Source organism: Gorilla gorilla, chromosome 3, assembly GCF_029281585.2.
Source record: "Gorilla gorilla gorilla isolate KB3781 chromosome 3, NHGRI_mGorGor1-v2.1_pri, whole genome shotgun sequence".
Taxonomy (NCBI): Eukaryota; Metazoa; Chordata; class Mammalia; order Primates; family Hominidae; genus Gorilla; species Gorilla gorilla.
In genome coordinates this window covers 123,308,859-123,320,873 of record NC_073227.2, presented here as the reverse complement: position 1 = coordinate 123,320,873, position 12,015 = coordinate 123,308,859, and the positions used below count along the sequence as shown (strand labels likewise).

Here is a 12,015-nt window from a genome sequence, read left to right as displayed (position 1 = left end):
GAGGTGTATGTTTTAATATTTGTCATACTTTTTTATGTTAAATTTTTGGGATTAGAAACATCATTGATTAAAGGGTTTTATTTAAAACCTACTTTGACATTTAGTTTTAAGTTAGCTAGAAAGAACAATATAATTTTGGAAATAATTATGTTTCTTATTAAAATTGGGCCCTAAGTTTTAAAACAACAGCAACCTTGTAAAAAGTTGTATAACACTTGCTTTCCCACTACAATTTTAAAGCATAGTGTTGTTGTCAGCAAATACTTATAAGGAGATTTTCTTGTGTATGTTTTTCTAAATATTCTGTTTGATTAAACCTATGAGAGAAAGAGATTTTGGCTTCCAGAAGTATATAGAATTTTGTTCCCTATAGAGAACAAAAAATTGATTAAAAATGATGAAGCACAAGTAATTGAAGTTTTAAATTTTTATTTTCTTATTTGCTGCTTGCTAACTTTAAACTTTTGAAGCAAATTTTATTCATTGATTTTTTTCATTAGTAAAGGTTGCTTTTTAATTTACATCAGTGTATTGATGGCCTTGAATCAAAGTTTTCTGTGAACTTGAATAGTCCTCATCTGCCAGTGTAAGTGATTGGACTCCTTTGTAAATATACATATGTTCCCATGACTTGGTCTATTTAGTAGGCCATTTCTACAAAGCAGTTATTAGGAGTAGGGCCTGGGCCTGTGGAAGAGAGGGAAATGTATTATTTACCAAAATTATTCACTGAGTGTGGACTACAGTTTGCTCAGGAACTAATTGAGGAGTTCTAGAACATCAGAACTAAAACTGCAGGTTTAGATATAACTCATTTCCCCCTTTGTTTTCTTTCATTTTTGATTTTGCAGTTTTGGAGACATTTATAGGAAAAGGAGATTTTCTATGTTTCTATTTGGGGGTGCATATTCTTGCACTCTCTTTTTTGAAATCAATCTCTCTCTGTTTGTCACTCTCTCTCAACACACTCCCTACATTCACACTGTTTCCTTTATATACAAAGTATAGAATCTCAGTCTCTGGGTATGCTTAGAACATGCCGCTGTTAGTAATCCCACTCTGCCGCATCATGGAATAAGTAATGTACAACCATGTGTAAGCAGAATGAAACAACAAAATAATTTCTTAAAACTGCATAGAGTTTGGATAATAAAAGGAAATAGAACAACATGTTTTTCTATAAATAATAGTTAATTCACCAATACCACATGTGTACAAGTTAAATTTAAATAAGAAATCTAAACTCTCAAATGCACACAGAAATCAGTCTCATCACATTTAATCATACTGTTTGCATACCTCATTTGGGGAATGGCTTGCTTCATCCCAAATAAATGGATAGTCTAGGACAGTAGATTTAGAGCTTAAGATATTATTCCTTTTTGTTTCTTTTCAGCCTACTTTTAACAAAAATGCTAATATATTTTTATGAAGCTTTTTTTCTTTAAATAAATTAAAGTTTTCTTGTATGTCCAACTATGATTTTTAAGTAATCTTGGGGACAGAACTTCTCCATTAAAATTTTATTATCAGTTTTATGAAGTTAGCAGTCTTGGAAATTTAAGTTTCAAAAATAATATCCCAGAGACTTCCAGTTTCCAGTTCTACACGTAAGGAGATTAGAAGTCATCACTCTGTCCTAAAAACAAATAAAAAGCTGAAGAAACTGAAAAATCAACAATTCTTCTTAAATCCATCAGAGAAGTGAGTCACAGGGCAAACTGCTGCCCAAAAAATAGGAGTGATTAGACAGATTCAGAGAATCATAACTTACAGGAATGAAAACCTCTTTGGGAACCAGGAGCAGGGTACAAAAACCTGAATTGTAATTTAAAACTTGGCTAAAGCTCTGTGTGGAAAAGTCGAGGAGGTCCCCAGTTATGGGATGGGAGAGGCCCACACTTTTTTAAGTTTTACCTTCTGCAGCCAACCAGCAGCGGGAGAGGGAAAGTATCAAGGAAGGAAGAGGGAAACCATTGTGAAATATACTACAGCATTCTGTTCTTCTTACAAAGTCTGCCCCCCAAAAAAAAAAAATTTTTATCAGAGCCTAACCTACACATGTTTTTATCAGAGCCTAACCAACTTAGATCTGATGGATCTAAGAAGAGTTGTTGATTTTTCAGTTTCTTCAGCTTTTTATTTGTTTTTAGGACAGAGTGATGACTTCTAATACCCTTACATGTAGAAATGGAAACTGGAAGTCTCTGGGATGTTATTTTTGATCTAAACTTCCAAGACTGCTAAATTCATAAAAACTGATAGTAAGATTTTAATGGAGAAGTTCTGTTCCCAACTCTAGTTAGCCTCCTCTAGCCTTCCACATAGTTGAAGGAAAATATCCAACTCTGGCCTCCTCTAACCATCCTGCACCAACTAAGGGAGTGAAAAAAAACAGAAAAGCATTTTTTGACATTCACAGCTCAGAGGCATAGGCCTACTAAAAGACTGAGATCTAGTGATAGAACTACAGAATTTTCTCCCCACCCCCAACACACACACCTTATCACCACATTACTAAAGTCTTACTTACCACAGGTCCTTTTACTCAGTACATCATGTTTATCTTTCAACTAAAATTTACAACGTGTATTAAAAGGCAAAAAACACAGTTTAAAGAAATGGAGCAAACATCAGAACCAGACTCATATATGGAGGGTATATTGGAATTATCAGACTGTGAATTTAAAAGTTATGTTAAGTATGCTAAGATCTCTAATGGAAAAAAATAGAAAACATGTAAGAACAGATGAGTATTATAAACAGGATGAAAATTGTAAGAAAGAGATGCCAGATATCAAAAACACTGTAACAAATGAAGAATGCCTTTGATGGGCTTATTAGTAGGCTGGACAAAGCTGAGAAAGAATCTCCGGGCTTGAGAATATGCCAGTAGAAACTTCTAAAACTGAAAAGCAAAGAGAAAAAAATACTGAACAACAATGAAACAGAATATCCAAGAATTGTGGGGTCACTACAAAAGGTGTAATGTACATGAAATGGGAATATCAAAAGGAAAAGGAAGACAGAAAGGAATAGAAGACATAATTGAAGCCATAATGACTAGGAATTTCCACAAATGAATGTCAAGCACCAAGTCACAGATTATGGAAGCCCAGAAAAGACCAAACAGGGTAAATGTCCAAACAGACTACACCTAGGCATATCATATTCAAACTTCAGAAAAGTCAAAGATAAAGAAAAAATCTTGAAAGAAGACAAAGGTAAAACTACCCATAAAAGAGCAAAGGTAAGAATTACATCCAACTTCTCATCAGAAACCATGGAAGCAAGAATAGAGTGGCATGAAATATTTAAAATGTTGAGAGAGAGAAAAAAAAAAACAACACCAGCCTTAGAATTCTGTGTCCTGCGAAACTGTCCTTGAAAAGTGAAGGAGAAACAAAGACTTTCACAGATAAACAAAAATTGAAGAACTTTTGTGCCAGTTGACTTGGCTTGCAAGATATGTTAAAAGATGGTTTTCAGAGAGAAGGAAAATGATGTAGATCAGAAACTCACATCTACGTAAAAAAGGAAGAATATTCGAAAGGAAATACACAAAGATAAAATTTTTTAAATTCTTAATTTATCTAATAGATAACAATTTGTTCAAATTAATAATAGCAACAATGTATTTATGACTATAGCTTATGTTTAAGGGAAATGAATGAGAGCAATAATACAAGAAATGGGAGGGAGGAATTAGAAATATTATTATAAAGTGTTTGCTCTACCTATAAAGCCATATAGTATTATTTGAAAGTGGACTTTGACCAGGCACAGTGGCTCACACCTGTAATCCCAGCACTTTGGGAGGTGGAGGTGGGTGGATCACTTGAGGTCAGGAGTTTGAGACCAACCTGGCCAACATGGTGAAACCCTGTCTCTACTAAAAATACAAAAAATTAGCCGGGCATGGTGGCAGGCACCTGTAATCCCAGCTACTCAAGATGCTGAGGCAGGAGAATTGCTTGAACCCAGGAGACGGAGGTTGCAGTGAGCCGAGATCACGCTGCTGCACTCCAGCCTGGGCAAAAGAAGGAAGAAAAAGAAAAGAAAAGAAAGTGGATTTGTATTAGTTGTAAACGCATGTTGTAAGCTCTCAGGCAACCATTACAAAAATTTATAAAGAAGTATAATTGATATGCTAACAGAAAATTGAATCATATAAAATGCTCAATTAAAACCACAAAAGGCAGGAAAAGAATGGAAGACAAAAGTAGGAACAAAGAAGAAGAGCAATGAATAGCAAAGAGGAACAAGCATGATTGATATTAATCCAAATATATCAATAATCACTTTAAATGTCAATGGTCTAAATACACTAGGTAAAATACAGAGATTGCTAGAGTGGGTCAAAAATAAGACCCAACTATGTGTTTTTTACAAGATACATATTGATTAAGGAAAGAGATGGAGAATGATATTCCATTCTAACACTAATAAAAAGAAAGTTAAATTAGCTGTATTAATTTCAGACAGCAGACTTCCAGCAATGAGTGTTATCAGGAATAAAGTGGAGCATTACATAATAATAAAAGGGTTAATTTTTCAAAAAGACATGACAATCCTTAATGTATTTGTGCCTAACAAAAGAATATTAAAATACGTGAGTCAAGCCAGGCTCATTGGTATGCATCTGTAGTCCCAGCTACTCTGGAGGCTGAATAGGAGGATCGCTTAAGCCCAGGAGGCCAGCCTGGGAAACATAGCCAGACCCTTTTTCTTAAAAAAAGAACACATGAGTTAAAAACTGACAAAACTATAAGGAGAAAGAGATAAATTTCGTTTTTCTAGTTGGAACTTTAACACCTGTCTATCCGAAATGGACAGAGACAGCAGGCAAAAATTCAATAAAGACATAGTTGAACTCAACAGTATCATCAGTCAACTGGATATAATTGACATTTATAGACTACTTCATCCCAAAAGAGCAAAATACAAATTCTGCTCCGGCTAATATGGAACATTCACCAAGACAGACTATATCCTGAGCCATAAAACATACCTTAATAAATTTGAAAGGATGCAATCTCTGCTCTCAGACCACAATGAATTTTAACTAAAAATCAGTAACAGAAAAACAGCTTTAACATCCCAAAATACTTAAAGATTAAACAACACACTTCTAGATAACACCAAATCAAAGAACTCTCAAGAGAAAGGTAAAAATACTTTGAACAGCCACACATGTTAGCTCACACCTGTAATCCCAGTACTCTGCTAGGCCGAGGCAGGCAGATTGCTTGAGCTCAGGAGTTTGAGACCAGCCTGGCAACATGATGAAGCCCTGTCTCTACAAAGAAATATAAAAATTAGCTGAGTGTGGTGACGCTTGCCTGTAGTCTCAGCTACTTGGGAGGCTGAGGTGGGAAGATTGCTTACCCCAGGAGGCAGAGGCTATAATGAGCCAAGATCACACCACTGTATTTCAGTGTGGGCGACAGAGTGAGACTCTGTCTCAATAAAATAAAATAAAATAATAAAAAATACAAGTACTTTGAACAAAATGAAAATACTACTTATCAAAATTTATGGGATGCAGCAAAAGCAATGAGTAGAAGGAAATTTATAGCATTTGATAATATTTCTTAATAGAAAAAAAGAAAGATCTAAAATGAATAAATTAAGCTTCCACCTCAGGAAGCTAGAAAGAAAAGAGCTAATTGAGTTCAAAGTAAGCAGAAGACAAAAAGTAATATAATTTAGAGTAGATATCAATACAATTAAAAACAGGAAATCAATAAATTCAATGAAACAAAAACCTGGTTCTTTGAAAAGATCAACACTATTGATAAGCCTTTAGCCAAACTAACTAAGAAAAATATGAGAGAAGACACACATTACTTATATCAGAAATAAAAGAGAAGACATTGCTACAGATCCCATGGGCATTAAAAGGATAATAAAGGAATACTATGAACAACTTTATGCCCACAAATTCAATAACCTAGATAAAAAGGACCAATTCCTTGAAAGACACAATCTGCCAAAACTCACAAGAGGAAATGGATAATATGAATAGGCCTATAACTATTAAAGAAATTGAATCAGTGTTTCTTTCCAAAACAGAATGTACTGGGCCCAGGTGGATTCACTGATAAATTCTACAAAACATTTAAGGATGAAATTATACAATTTTCTCGGCTATTTCTAGAAGACATAAGCAGAAGGAATATTTTCCAATTTATTCTATAAGGTCAGCATTCCTAATATCAAAATCTGGCAAAAACATTATAGAACCAATATCTACAGACCAATATCTCTCATGCACATAGATGCAAAAATTCTTAACAAAGTATTAACAAATTGAATTAAACAGCATATAAAAAGGATACACCATGACCATGACCAAGTGGGATTTATCCCAGATATATGAGATTAGTTCATCATTCAAAAATTAAGTAATGTAATCCATCACATCAACAAGCTAAGGAAGAAAAATCACATGATCATATCAGTAGATGCAGAAAGGTATCTGAGAAAAATCCAATGCCCAATCATGATTAAAAATAAAAAACTATCAGCAAGCTAGAATAGAATGGAAACTTCCTCAACTGCATAAAAACTATCTACTAAAATCCTACAGGTAACATTGTACTCATTGGTGAAAAACTAGAAGCTTTTCTTCTAGATCAGTAACAAGGTAAGGATGCCTCCTCTTACCACTTCTTTTCAACATTGTACTGGAAGTCCAACTAATGAATTATGACAAGGAAAGTAAATAAAAGGTATACAGGTTAGGAAGGAAGAAATAAATTTGTCTTTGTTTACAGATAAGATGATTGTATCGGTAAAAATTCTAAAAGAATCATGTAAAAAAAACTCCTGGAACAACTACTAAGTGAGTAAGATGGCAGGTACAAGATTAATATACAAAAGTCAATTGTTTTCCTATGTGCCACAGTGAACAAATGGAATTTGAAATTAAAAACAGCACCATTTACATTAGCACCACAAAAATTCACATCTTAGATATATGTCTAACAAAAATATATACAAGATCTATTTGAGTAATAACTATAAAACTCTGATGAAATAAATAAAAGAACTAAATAAATTGAGAAATATTTTATGTTCATGAAAGGCTAGTATTGTCAGATGTCAGTACTTCCTAACTTGATTCAATGCAATCCCAATCAAAATTCCTGAAAGTTATTTTGTGGATATGAACAAATTTATTTAAAAATTTGTCTGGGCAGGCAAAAGACCCAGAAAAGCCAACTCGACATTGAAAGAGAGAAACAAAATCAGAGAACTGACATTACTCAACTTCAAGACTTACTATAAAGCTACAATAATCAGGACAATGTGATATTGGTAAAAGACTAGACAAAGAGATCAATCAAACAGAATAGAGTCCAGAAATAGACCCACAAAAATATTGTCAACTGATCTTTGACAAAGGAATAAAGGTAATACAATGGAGCAAACATAATCTTTTCAACTATACATGATGACAAAACATATGGACCTCCACATGCATGCAAAAAAAAAAAAGGAATCTATACATAGACCTTAAAACTTTCCACAAAATTACCTCGAAACATATCATAGACTTGAATGTAAAACACAGAACTATAAATGTAGATGGTAACATAGAAAATCTAGATGACCTTTGGTATAGTAATGAGTTTTAGATATAATATCAAAGGCACACTCCATGAAAGAAATAATAGATAAACTTGATTTCCTTAACATTAAAATGTATGTTCTTCCATGCTGTTCCCTTCTGTGAAAGAGAAGTGAAAAAAATCTATGCTCTGTGGAATACACTTTCAAAAGAATGAAAAGACAAGCAACAGATTGGAAGAAAATATTTGCAAAGGACATATTTGATAAAGACTGTTATCAAAATATAAAAAGAACTCTAAAACCTCACCAAAAAGAAAACAAACAACCAGATTAAAAAATGAACACAACACTGGAACAGGAACCTCACAAAATAAGATATACAGATGGCAAGTAAGCTTATGAAAAGATGCTCAACATGATAGGTCATTAGGTAATTGTAAATTAACACAACAGTGAGAGACCACTACACACCTATTAGGATGGCCATAATCCAAAACACTGACACCAGTAAATCTTGGCAAGGATACGGAGCAACAGGAACTTTCATTCATTGCTGGTGGGAGTTGTACAAACTGTACATCCCCTTTGGATGATAGTTTGGCAGTTTCTTGCAAAAATAAAAAGACTTACCATACAATCCAGCAATTACACTCCTTGATATTTACCCAAATGAGCTGAAAACTTAAGTCCGCACAAAAACCTGCACATAAACATGGATGTTTATGGCAACCTTATTGATAATTATCAAAATTTAGAAGCAATCAAAATGTCTTTCATTAGGTGAGTGAATAAATAAACTGTGGTACATCTAGAAAGTGGAATATTATTCAATACTGAAAAGAAATGACCTATCAAGCAATGAGACAACTTGGAGTAAACTTAAATGCATGTTTCTAAGTGAAAGAAGCCAATCTGAAATAGCTACATTCTGTGCGAGTCCAACTATATGACATTCTAACAGGGGCAAAACTATGGACACAGTAAAAAGATCAGTGGTTGTCAGGAATTGAGAGGAGGGAGAGATGAGCAGGCAGAGCCCAGAGGATTTTTAGGGCAGTGAAACTATTTTGTATGATATTATAATGATGGAAATATGTCATTATACATTTGTTAAAAGCCATAGAACATACAAACCCAAGAGGGAACCTAATGTAAACTCTGAACTTTGGGTGACTATGATGTGTTAATATAGGTTTATCAATTCTAACAAATGGACCACTCTGGTGTGGAATGTTGGTCATAGAGGAAGTGTGTGGGAGCCGCGATTTTTTTTCATCAACTTTTATTTTAAGTTCCAGGGTACATATGCAGGATGTGCAGGTTTGTTACATGGGTAAACGTGTGCAATGGTGGTTTGCTGCACAGATCAATCCATCACCTAGGTATTAAGCTCAGCATCCATTAGCTATTCTTCCTAATGCTCTCCGTCCCTCAACCCCCTCAACAAGCCCCAGTGTGTGTTGTTCCCCCCCATGTGTTCTCATCATTCAGCTCGCACATATAAGTGAAAACATGTGTTATTTGGTTTTCTGTTTCTGCATTAGTTTGCTGAAGATAACAGCTTCCAGCTCCATCCATGTCCCTGCAAAGGACACGATCTCATTCCTTTTTATGGCTGCATAGTATCCGTGGTATATGTACCACATTTTCTTTATGCAGTCTATCATTGATGGGCATTTATGTTGATTCCACATCTTTTTTGCTGTGAATAGTGCTGCAGTGAACATCCATGTGCATGTGTCTTTATAATAGAATGATTTATATTCCTTTGGGTATATACCCAGTAATGGGATTGCTGGGTCAAATGGTATTTCTGCTCCTGGATCTTTGAGGAATTGCCACACTGTCTTCTACAATGGTTGAACTAATGTAAATTCCCACCAACAGTGTAAAAGTGTTTCTTTTTCTCTGAACGTCACCAGCATTTGTTGTTTTTTGACTTTTTAATAATCACCATTCTGACTGGCATAAGATGGTAAATCATTGTGGTTTTGATTTGCATTTCTCTAATGATCAGTGAGGTTGAGCTTTTTTTCATACATTTGCTGGCTGCATAAATGTCTTCTTTTGAGAAGTGTCTGCTCATGTCCTTTACCCACTTTTTAATGGGGTTGTTTGTTTTTTTTCTTGTAAATTTGTTTAACTTCCCTGTGGACTCTGGATATTAGACCTTTATCAGATGGATAGATTGCAAAAATTTTCTCCCATTCTGTAGGTTGTAGAGAGCAGGGATTTTTGAGATCTCTCTGTAATCTCTGCTCAATTTTGCTGTGAGCCTAAAACTGCTCTAAAAAATAAAGCCTATTAAAAATACAGTAATATCCACATTCCTTCTGGGTTATAGTCAGTAGAGAACAGACACTAAGGAGCCAAGTGGGGATGAACATAGTTCCATTAGTGGAGGGCCAGTGCTTCCCCCAAGTAAGACCTCCTTGGAAAACTGGAGTAAACATAAGGCTTCTCCATAGATCGTGTCTCCTCCTGTCTGGAAAGCTGATCCTTCAGAGCAGACTTTGAGTACGCAGTTAACTATGAGGAAGGACTTGCCTCAAAAACACTATCATGAGCAGACTGGAGTTCACTAGAGGCTGGAGAAGAGAAATGGATGCCTTTTAGAGGGGTCCTGACCCACATGTGTTTACTACTGAGAATAACAAATGAAAAGAGGAGAGTTTACTCATCCAAACAATGCAAAACAGACAGAGGAATGGATTTCTCACTTTTCAGGCAAAAGAAACCTACCTACTGATTCTAGGATATGGCTCAATAACTATGAGGTTCTCGCCAATCAGGTTAACTACTTACTATTCCAATCTTGGCAAAGAGCAAATAGGAAATGAAAAGAGTTGAAAACTTTTGTCTCTAACATCAATGAACTTGAGAAGGGTTTTCACCTACAGTTTCACATTATAATGCTTTTTTATTCCCCAAGAAGTCATCCATTCAATTAAGTATGTTTGCTCCGTGGTTTTTACCCTGTCATAAGTAGAACTATTTATGCAGTTGCTCTCTGTAACACCTTTCACAGCATCATATTTAAAAAGCTTTTAATAATGAGTATAACCATGTACGGTAAATTAAGAAACCAGAAAGCTAACCATATCAATAAATACTAGAGAGCAAATAAAAAGTTTTAGAGCATTTATTTTAGAAAAGTTTTGTAGTATTATCCTAAAAATAAGAATACGTTTTTAATCCTTTGGTTATATACCCAGTAATGGGATTGCCGGGTCAAATGGTATTTCTAGTTCTAGATCCCTGAGGAATCGCCACACTGACTTCCATAATGGTTGAACTAGTTTACACTCCTACCAACAGTGTAAAAGTGTTCCTATTTCTCCACATCCTCTCCAGCACCTGTTGTTTCCTGACTTTTTAATGATCACCATTCTAACTGGTGTGAGATGGTATCTCATCGTGGTTTCGATTTGCATTTCTTTGATGGCCAGTGATATTGAGCATTTTTTCATATGTCTTTTGGCTGCATAAATGTCTTCTTTTGAGAAGTCTGTTCATATCCTTCGCCCACTGGTTGATGGGATTGTTTGTTTTTTTCTTATAAATTTGTTTGAGTTCATTGTAGATTCTGGATATCAGCCCTTTGTCAGATGAGTAGATTGCAAAAATTTTCTCCCATTCTGTAGGTTGCCTGTTCACTCTGATGGTAGTTTCTTTTGCTGTGCAGAAGCTCTTTAGTTTAATTAGATCCCATTTAAGGATTATAAATCATGCTGCTATAAAGACACATGCACACGTATGTTTATTGCGGCACTATTCACAATAGCAAAGACTTGGAACCAACCCAAATGTCCAACAATGATAGACTGGATTAAGAAAATGTGGCACATATACACCATGGAATACTATGCAGTCATAAAAAATGATGAGTTCATGTCATTTGTAGGGACATGGATGAAGCTGGAAACCATCATCCTCAGCAAACTATCACAAGGACAAAAAACCAAACACCTCTTATTCTCACTCTTAGATGGGAATTGAACAATGAGAACACATGGACACAGGAAGGGGAACATCACACACCGGGGATGGTTGTGGGGTGGGTGTAGTGGGGAGGGATAGCATTAGGAGATATACCTAATGTTAAATGACGAGTTAATGGGTGCAGCACAACAACATGGCACATGTATACATATGTAACTAACCTGCATATCGTGCACATGTACCCTAAAACTTAAAGTATAATAATAGAAAAAAGAATATGTTTTTAAAAATTTGTAACTTCTCATAGACTATATATTTTTAAAACTCTAGCTGTCCCATATTAATTGCTTAGCCATATACTGCACCCAGCTGGGGCTCTGAGAATGGCACATTGAAAAGAATTATTAGGGACAAGAAATTTTTCTGGTTGTTAGAAAAAAATTGTACTAGTGTTCTAAAAGTTCATAATTAAAGTATTCCCAAAAACGTTCTCAA

The 12,015-nt window shown here is 34.9% G+C and overlaps 1 protein-coding gene across 8 annotated transcripts in view; it reads left to right on the top strand.

The window, feature by feature from the left end:
- SLC9B1 (solute carrier family 9 member B1) overlaps positions 1–12,015 on the top strand; it is a 145,948-nt gene that overhangs the window by 29,379 nt on the left and 104,554 nt on the right. The window lies entirely within an intron of this gene.